The sequence below is a fragment of the Pinus tabuliformis genome, chromosome 4_2 (assembly GCF_031772625.1).
Source record: "Pinus tabuliformis cultivar Carrire ecotype Pingquan chromosome 4_2, CPIR1, whole genome shotgun sequence".
In the NCBI taxonomy this organism is placed as follows: Eukaryota; Viridiplantae; Streptophyta; class Pinopsida; order Pinales; family Pinaceae; genus Pinus; species Pinus tabuliformis.
The window spans coordinates 622,896,841-622,907,554 of record NC_142304.1 but is presented as its reverse complement, the minus strand read 5'-3'; the positions used below and the strand labels follow the sequence as shown (position 1 = coordinate 622,907,554).

General features: G+C 34.4%; 1 pseudogene; it reads left to right on the top strand.

The window, feature by feature from the left end:
* Positions 1–2,249: 2,249 nt before the first annotated feature.
* Positions 2,250–3,485, top strand: LOC149170881 (1,4-alpha-glucan-branching enzyme pseudogene; annotated as a pseudogene).
* Positions 3,486–10,714: the final 7,229 nt, after the last annotated feature.

The window sequence follows — 10,714 nt, the reverse complement described above, 5'->3', positions numbered from 1 at the left end:
TTACATCATATGTCCCCAATGCTGTGACGTATGCCTTCAACTTAGTTATACACACCCCAAGGTTTACCTGACATTGGTCAACACTAGGTCTTACTACTTGTTTTATCCCAGAAGCCATCTCAACTTGCTTAAAGTCATCATGCTCATAGGCTGCCAACCCACATTTTTCTAATGCAACTAGTGAAATGAAACTATCTGTAGCACCTGAATCAAACAAAATTTTAAATTTTACTTTGTTTATCATACCTGCGGTTTCTACCACAGTAGACTGGTGTTCAACTTGTTGGCTATCAACCACTACATAGATTCGATGGTGGATACTTTCTCCCCCCATTGGTGCTTTTCCTTCTCTACGATTGTTACTAGTTTGTAACTCAGGATAGTCATGCTGGTAATGAGGTCCCCTACATCCCCAATAAGTGATGCATGGTAGAACTTGAACTGAATGTTGTGGAGTTCTTTGGAAAGAGTTCCTTCCCTTGGGACCCCTGCCCATACTTGCTGCTCCTCGCATATGACCTTGATTTTCATGCGCCCTTGAAGCTGTGGGTGAAGCTACATTAGTAACTATTGAAATCTCCACTGTCAGTGCTCTGGGTATAACCCTGTTTCCATATGGTGATGGCCTAAAACTTCCTCCCTTGTGGAAATTACGAGGGTCCTTCCCCATAAACCTTGGTTGTTGTGGAAAAATGGTTTTATTTCCACCCTTTAAGTCTAAGTGTTCTTCAACATAACGAGCATGTTCCACAGCTTTTGCAATTGAGGATGGTTTCCGCATCCACACCATTGCCCTAATATTATGGTTTAATCCATAGATGAAATGATCTGCTTAGTGCTAGTCAGTATCCATGTAGGAGACATACTCGACCAATTCAATGAATCTAATCTCATATTCTTCTACCATACGATTTCCCTGTACCAAGGCATGGAAGGCTCCTACCTGTTGTTCTTCATAATATGCTGGTAGATACTTTTTCCGGAATCTCTCCTCAAATAACTCCCAAGTAACTGTGTCTGGAGTAAGGTGTAGTTGATGCTCTTAGTTACCCCACCAATTTAGATCATTATCTCAGAGTTGGAATATCATTATTTTATCTTTTGAATTGGAAGTATAATCTCTTAGTGTGAAGCACCTTCTCATTCCTTCTAACCAAGCTTCTACATGTTCACTGGCATGACCTCCAGCCAACTCTGGGAGCATAATATTTTGGAGCTCCCTAGTAATGTCCTCAATTGGAGGTCCTCTATTAGAGTCTCTTGATCCCTCGAGATTTCATAACACTGATGGAGGGTGCTCTACTTCCAGTTCAATTGTTTGGCCCCCTTTTAAAGTCTCATTAGTTGCTTCTAAGGAACGCAAGATGACAGCCAAATCCAATGAAGGTAATGGGTTATTTGTAGGAGGTCCTTGTGATGACGCTCCTTGACCTTTATTTCTTCGTGTCCTCACCATTTTGAATTGTTAAAATATCTGTATGATATGCAAGATTCATTAATCCAACTTAGGACTTATCCACTCTTAGCTGACCCACATACATGTGTATAACGATAGTCATAAGTTTTTCTTTTACTATGCTCATAAACAAGCATTATTAATACTGAGAAGATTCCCAAGGATCTACCAAATCCTCTCATGTGTGAGTTCTACATAAATTACAGATTTTCTCTTGATACTCACTAGCGTAATGGTGCAATGTACTTGTAAGTCACACTCTAACACAAAATTGTTTTCTTTAGTACCATAGTTATAATTTAATATTAAGCTAATTAATAACTTGGTTTAAGATATTCAAATAATTAAGTTAAATACTAATGTGAATAATACCATTTTTAGTCATGTCTTGCTTCTGTGTCCATTAGTTGTTCTTTCCCAACCTTTATATTATGTTTTAAAATAGTTTACATCCATTTTATGATTCTTTGGATCTCCTAGGACATATAAATAATTGGTCTGACCTCTTGAAGAGGCAATGTCCTTGAAGTAAGTTTTCTAAGAAATTATCCATATATATATATATATGTGTGTGTGTGTGTGTGTGTTTGTGTGTGTGTGTGTGTAATAATTAGATTAAAGAAGAAAAAAAACATTGCTAAAATAAATGTTAATTCTTATGAGCTTCATAGACAAAGTCTAAAATATCGTGGCATGAAAGAATGCCATTTTGTGATATTGATAGAATGGAGAATAGAAATTAATATCATTTATATTCTTGCATTAGACCAAACACATAGATCTTAATTTCAAAATGTATTTAAAACACGATTTCTTCAAACAAGATCCAACATGGCACTCTAATAGTTCCAAATGCTTGCTTAGAAAGGATCTACCTCGGAATTTGCACACACTGTTGAATGGAAGAGTGATCTCCAAGTTTCCTACTAGGAGGAGAGTTTTCATAGTGCATTCTACTCTGATAAACAACAAGTCAATGACGGATAGAACTATTGAGGATGAGATGGAAAATTTGGCTGTTTTGACTATGGATCCATACTTCGCTTCACATAAAGCTCATTTCCAATACAGATATACAAAGTATTTACAACAAAAGCAAGAAATAGGGAAGTATGAAGGGAGCCTTGAGGAATTTTCACAAGGTTATTTCAAGTTTGTTTTTAATCAAGAAGGAAATAAAATAGTAGATCGGGAGTCGGCACCTGTTGTAAAAGAGGCACAACTTATTGGGGATTTCAATGCTTGGAATGGATTGGGTTACCAAATGGAAAGACATCCGTTTGGTGTTTAGACACTTTACGTATAGGATATTAAAAATGGAAATGCTGCTATCCCACATGGTTCAAATGTTAAAATTCGAATGAAGGTTGCTAATGGAACATGGATTGATAGGGTACCAGCCTGGATTAGGTATGCCATTGTGGACCATAACAACTTGGTTGCAGGGAATGATGGTGTTTATTGGGACCACCCCCCACCTTATAAAAGGTATGAATTCAAATATCCTCAGCCACCAAATCCTGAGGCGCCACGAATTTATGAAGCTGATGTAGGAATTAGTGGCATAGAACCACATGTAACATCATATGTGGAGTTTGCAGAAAATATTCTCCCTTGCCTAAAAGAAAACAAATACAACACAGTTCAGTCGATGGTTGTGGCAGAAAATTCTAATTATGGATCATTTTGACATCATGTCAAAAACATTTTGCTCCCAGTAGTCGATGACCTGGAATTCTTGATTGATAAAGCTCACAGTTTAGGTTTACAGGTGTTAATGGACACGGTTCACAGTCATGCTAGAAACAGTGTCACAGATGGTCTCAATGGTTATGATATTGGTCATAGGATAGAAGAATCATAATTCCACTCTTGAGAGAGGGGATACCACAATTTGTGGGATAGTCAGCTATTTAACTATGCAAACTGGGAAGTTCATTGTTTTCTGCTTTCTAATTTACGGTGGTGGCTAGAAGAATTGTAGTTTGATGGTTTTTGTTATGATGAGCGTATATTTAAGTTCATTTGATACAGAAAAGTGACTGAAGGATATTCTAGAACAAGGAATTTGGGTGGAGCGTAATACCCATATTTGTTTCTTGCAGTTCTGCACTAATTCGAGAGCGCTAATAGAAGGCATGCTGGTCCATTCCCACTTGGTGAGTACTAGAAGTGAGTTCGATGTTTTCCTTCAAAACAGATATGTCCACATGTATGCCAAGTGTGGGAGTTTGGAGGATGCATGCCACAAGTTTGAAAAAATGGTTGAATGAAATGTTGTCTCATGGACTATCATGATCGCAGGATATGCATAGAGCATAAACGACGAGGCATCGCTAAAATTGTTTTGCCAAATGTATAGGGAAGGAATAAAGCCTGACTAATTCATCTTATTTAGTATATTAAGGGCGATTAGGAGGTTTTCAGGCCTAGAACAGGCTAAGAAGCTCCATGCCCAGATAGTTAGAGCAGAATTTGAGACAAATATCTTTGTGGGAAACGCTCTTGTAACATGTTGTGCTAAATGTGGCTACCTTAACGATGCAAGCCAAGTTTTTTGAAAAATGTATCTGAGAGATGTAGTTTCATGCAGCACAATTATTTTTGGGTATGCACAGCATGGACATGCAGAGGCCCTGTATATTTTCAAACAAATTAAACAAGAAAGTGTAAAGCCAAATGAATTGACCTTGTCTAGTGTACTAAGTGCTTCTACAAGCTTAGAAGTGCTTTCCAAAGGTATGCAATTTCATGCAAGTGTCGAAATTATTCAAATCCCATTCGATGTAATAGTTTAAAAAATGGTAAAGTTGTGTGCATGAAATTCAGTGACACAACCGTGAGTTGTCCTACCATTGTTGCAGTTAGGGAGCTAGATCGTATACTGGAAACAAAATAACAGTGTGAAATCAAAGTGCATTTTCTAAGTGTCATATATTGTTAGTTACATCCGAAAAATCCCAAACTTGGATTGTGAATTGCATGCTTGAGAGCAATCTGAAAAGTTTTAAATGTTTGTTAGTGGGCAGTTTTGAATATGCCTCACATATGATTTTAACAAATATTAGGAGCCATTATCATATAGTATTATAATCTGGGTGCTCATAATTGAAACTTGGGTTTACATGTTTTATTGAATATTCAAACTTGGGAGCCAATATTCTTGTAGTACCGAGTTGGGTTTTGAACATGGTTGCGTAGGTATTTATTGAGTATTGGCTTCGTGACATATTGGGGTGGTTCTGATATATTCATTAAGGATTGACTTGAGGAAAATTTTGGGTGATTCAGTTCTAATCTTTTAGAGAATGGCATATAAGATGAGTACCTTGATATTTGGAAATGTTCATGGCATGGGAATGAGGACAAATTGAGGGTTGTTACTTAGTTTAAAAGTTCAGAATTAGCTTTGGATCTTCACAATATTGCAAAGGATGGTCTTCTAATTTTTTTTTGTTCCTCTTGCAGTTCATCTTTTACAACATGACATTCGGTCCAATCTAAAATCTGTGCATAACGATAGAGCATTGGCTGACCAAAATTGATGCAAAACTCAATTGCATCTCAATCAAAATCTAAGGGGGAGACTATATCTTAGCAAAAATCTATGAAGGACCATAATGTGCCGGCGCTGAAACCTATGAAGAAAGAAATTATATATGAGTTGAAAGATAAGCAGTGTTGTAATCTAACCAATCTAAAATCTATGCAGAAAGGCACTATTTGTGAGGCAAAAGATCTGCAGAAAGACATTATATCTGGGTTAAAGTCTATGAAGAAGGACAATGTGAAAGCTCAAAAAGGTATTCGAATGAAAACCCTTACTTTACCAAAGACAGAGGCGGGACCAGAATGTCCACAGAACTGTACTCTAATGGATACACCATCTATGAAGAAAGACAACATTTCTGGGTCAAGATCTACACAGAACTATAGTAATGCAGTTGAGTTGAAGACTTTACAAAAATAATACCAAGAACTAGGCATAACGACACTACACATGGGCCTAAATCTAGACAAATGTCATATTTTGAGGGAATAAATCTGCATATGGGCTTCCAAACTTCTGAGAATACATTCTTTGTATCATGTTCTCGAAGAAAAATAAATGCAAAGTTTGAATTTGCAACTAAAAGAATTAGACTGCACCTCAAGGAATTCTCGAGGGAGTATAAAATGATCTCTGCGTACGGAAATATTCATTATATCCACCGAGACTTTATGAGTGACAGGTACACTCAGCTTCTAATTCTTCGGATTCGCCATGTGAGAAAATGTAGGACTACACCCTTGATAACGCATATTCAAGCAATGTCAAATGGATCAAGTGGGAGATTAGGAAAGTGCAGCGCTTAGCACAGAGAAGCAAAAAGCAAAGGAAAATGCAAAGGATATGTCAACGTTCTATGGTAGCTAGCTATTAAGATCAAGAGTGATGTAGTTAATGATACACATGACGGTGATAAAAGAATTTCCAAATTGTTGGTAAAATGGAGAAAAATATAATTAAATTAGTCTTAAATGAAATTAGTTCCACATAATTTTTATAATAAAAATTTTGACAAGTAATTATGAGGGTTCTAAAGTCTTTTAGCAAAGATTTGGGTCTAGTGGGTATTGGGTCTAGATTTTGAATCTGGGCTCTGATACCATGTGTGAGGCTCTCTCTTGGGGTCCTCGAACTAAAAAACTAATTTTATCTTAATTTAAACACAATAAGATGGGAAATAACGTATTTATATCTAAACATTTATTTGATGATAATATACCATTAAAATTTATTTACCACAATTTAAATAAGTAAGAATTTCATTGTAATCATTTACATAAGTAATCAATAAACAGAGGAATACATGTTCCAATAGCTTAGTTCAGATGCTCCTGGGCTCCTGACTCTATTAGGATGCTCCTCTTGATTACCCGACTCGATTTTCCTCCCATCCAACTAGAAAGTATTTCCTAGCCCAGGGAACCTCCATAGGTTCCCTAGCCCTCCGAGCCCAAGTCCAACCAAATGTAGTGTGTCCAAGTTAAAAAAACATTTTCCTTCTCTCCCTTCTATTTTTCTCCACCTTCCTCCCAAAACAAAATCCTCCAAAACCAAAACCAAGACCAAGGATCCCCCCTTCTCTCATCATCCTTCCCCTTTTATGCCTCTTCCTCCCATCCACCTCAACCACCTATCATTAAAGTCATGACTACCCCCTCATCCTTTCACTTGAATTTTCTTACCATATCTTCTTCCAAGTAAATTTGAGAGGACATTTTGGGGATAAGATATGGATATTTAATTTCGAAATTAATTGGGGAAGACCATATCTTCTCCCAAGTAAATTTGAGAGGACAATTTGGGGATAAGGTATTGATATTTAATTTGGAAATTAATTGGGTAAGACCATATCTTCTCCCAAGTAGATTTGAGAGGACATTTTTGGGATAATATATGGATATTTAATTAGGAAATTAATTGGGGAAGACCATATCTTATCCCAAGTAGATTTGAGAGGACATTTTTGGGATATGGATATTTAAATTGGAATAATGGAAGGAGACCATTTCCTACCCAAAATTAAATTTGAGAAGACAAGTTGGGAATTGAATAATAATAATAATAAAATTTATATCAGTAAATAAATTTACAGTTCACAAATGTAGGTATGTCCCAATATTTCTTGATAATTATTAGTCAATATTTTCAGGTAATTTAAACACTAATAAAATTTGCATGATAAGATTAAGTAGGGCATTACAAATAGTTTGTATTGCCTTGTGAAAATCCTTTTTCTTTCTGAATGAACTTGTGCCTCCTGTTTGCAAATCTATGAGTCAAAGATGATCATTCTATCATATTTTAGTATGTTATTCCTTGCAATTAGTTTATAGTTCCTTGTCATAATATGTGCAGAGCATCCTTATTTTCCACATGTTAAGAATCCCTATTTTCCTTATCTTATTAGCTTGCTTATTAGTGACTAAAGAGACTTTTTTATAACAAAATCATTGTCAATATCCTTTATCGTTTTGGAGCATACCTTAATTTACCATTTAGACACCTATTCATGAATTTGTTTGAGTTAAGTCTCATAGCAGTTCAAAATCTGATCAAGAAATCATTAAGGAAATAACCTATAAGACGTATAGAAAAGAAGCTTGTAATTGTTTTTTCATTCCCTAAGGAGACTTTGTTTTTCCCTTTTTTAAAGTTGAATTTTTGCTTGGACAGTGAAACCCTCATAGTTGAGAGTTGCCACTTCCCAGCATATCCAAAGAGGTTTTCAATACCTTTGCATATCAAATAGGGAATGTCTACATCACCATATATAATATTCTATAAAATTTATAGAATTTTATATATGGTGATCTAGAAATGCCCTATTTGATCTGCAAAGGTATTGAAAACCTCTTTTCATATTGCATCAAGATAAAAAATTACAAATGGTTGAAACAATTGAAACTACATGGAGGTTAGAACACAGGAAAACTAGAATCGGGCCATAACCAAGACGAGAAAGTGAGCATATTTTTCATGACTAACTAGACTAACTGACACTACATATGAAATATCACAGTTAAGCAGATTCTATTTTAATCATTCAGCAGAATTTGATGGTCTTCTAACCCATATATCTCATGGTCAGTAAATCACATCTCAGTCAACAGTTAGGTTTAATGTTTTGAATTTTCAACAAATGAGCTTCCTTCAATGTTGTGGGCCTTGTGACTAATGCTACATTTGTTATCTAGGCAAGGTAGCAACCAATTTCAAATGTATTTACACAGACTTAATCAAAGAACTTCATTGTAAGAGTTTCTCATTGGCATACATTTTACAATCACTTGCATGATTTGGTGTCTTCAAAACTTGTTCTTGTGTGAATTTGTGTATTATGTTCTTAAAAGATTGCTAGTTCTCTATTAGTAGTATTTGTTTCTCACATATGTAATAAAATGGTACCAGAAAGTATTCCATCTATATTGATAATTATGTTGGTATATGAACCTCTTTCTGCAACTACATTCCTATTGGGTTTGAATGAAAATTGCTTGTGGGATAAACCACAAAGTTGATTGCCTCATGCTATTCAAATGAAAAGTAATTGATGTTAATGATTGTGCTGTGTTGATTTTATGGAAATATATAATTGTTCCAGTTTTTAAATGGGATCCAACCAAGGGTCTATAAAATATTTTGTTTTCTAACTCTCAAAATTTCCCATTTCTTTGGATTTCATGTTATTGTTACGATTAAGTTTTTGCATGCCGACAACCTATGTCTTTAGGACATAACCTTTTTTCCCCTTAACCATATTAAATTAGTATTTTTTGTGTCAATTTGTATAATTTTAACAAATATAGTTTACTACGTGTAGATTTTAGATATTTTTTTGTAAAGTTTTGCATTAATTATTCATACTCATGATTCTATATTAGAAAAAAATGAAATTTTGATATCATGTGCAAAGTGAGCTGGGTTGTATAAAATCCCTGGCTTTCGACATTATAGAGTCTTGTAATGGCTTTGTGTTGGGTCTTGTAACAAATACATGTTTCCTAAAAGGTGAGTTGTTGTGTCTATTGTGATTGTTGATAAATCCAATTTTTTTGTATAATTCATTTACTTATGGTTATTCTTCTTGGAACAATGAAAGGTGGTGGATTTAAAGATGTTTTAGTTATTGGATTAGATGCTCTGTCTAGATATGTTGATTGGATAGACCAGAGCTCCTCCATTCTTTTTGGGGATGGAGCTGGTGTTGTGCTGTTACAGGTAGACATCCTTTTTTAGCCTTGCAAATTAAAATACCTTTAAAAAAGTCTCACTGCTTTGACTACAGTAGCTCCCATATGTATTAATCCATTTATGTTGCTAAACATGATTTATACCTTTCTATTTATATGTAAACTAAAAACTTCTTAAGTATTTGCCGTATCCTTTCAAGTGTTGGTATTTTTACCTTGTTGTTGCTGTAATCTTACAGACTGGAATACATAATTAGATGCTATATTGATTAGCTCATTGTGGTTGTGACAATAACTGTTAGGGTTGAAACATAAGCCATTCTGAAATAATGGCTACTTGAATAGCTTGCACAACTTGGATGATGACAAACTTATAGTTTTCAAAGTTCTTTTCCAAATCTATTTTATTGAGAAAATTTTTCTTTTTACTTTTGGTACTGTAGATTGCTACTGTGTGACATATGCTATGATATAATTGCCTGGATAAATAGACAGAAGTGTTGTAGAGCATAGTCTTTTTTAAATATAAAGAAACATTATTTCCAATTACAAAGTTTATTAATTAAGAACATCTTTTAAACTTCTTTGCTAAGTATATTTCAGTAGGGGATTTTGTGTATGTTGATATTATGTTGTCTCTTTGGTTTCTGCTAGGTAACAATGGTTAATAAGGAATGCGTTCTTGAGTGGAAGGCACACATCTTATTCTACTATCGATAGGAAACTCCATGGTTTTCAAGCATGACAACAAAAACGCAAATGTCAGTGGGATATCCAAAGTCCGTGTTGGATTAGTTTAATACTAATGATGATTTTGATTCCATTTTAGATAATAAAAAAATGTCATGAGTCAAATTCAAATAAACAAAAGGAGCTCAAGAATGATGGTGAATCTATTTCTTTCTGTCCAAGTAAATTTCTTTTATTTGTTGGTTGCTGTCATGTTTTGAGTGCAGACTTGTGAAATTTTGAATTGCATGTTGGTTTATGTAAAGGGGATATATATATATATATATATATATATATATATATATATATATATATATATATGTGTATAATATTTTTTATCATATGTCGTTCATGGTTTTTGGAGTTCCGTATTACATTTGTACATAAGTTTAGATATCATTCAGATATCTAAACACCAAAACAAAAACAATATTGAGACTTTTCTTTCACTCAACCTATAATATATTGCATCTGTCTTCGTCAATGTTCTTCTTCCATATGATATCCACTTATGACATTTCATTTACAATATTTGGTGCATTTGCTAGTTATAGGTTATTTATAGATTATAAATGTCTTTAGAGTTTCACTTCTAATTGAGTATTCAACTGAGCATATGAATTATCTTATAGATAATTATTTTTCCCTCCACCCACTTTTCGTAACTTCCATAACCATTAGCTAGGGACCTGCAACTTTGATGTTGCTTTGCTTATTTAGTAAAATATTGCCGAGACTTTAATTTATTGAAAGTTGTAGAATTTACAATTTATGAAATTTCAAGGTCTA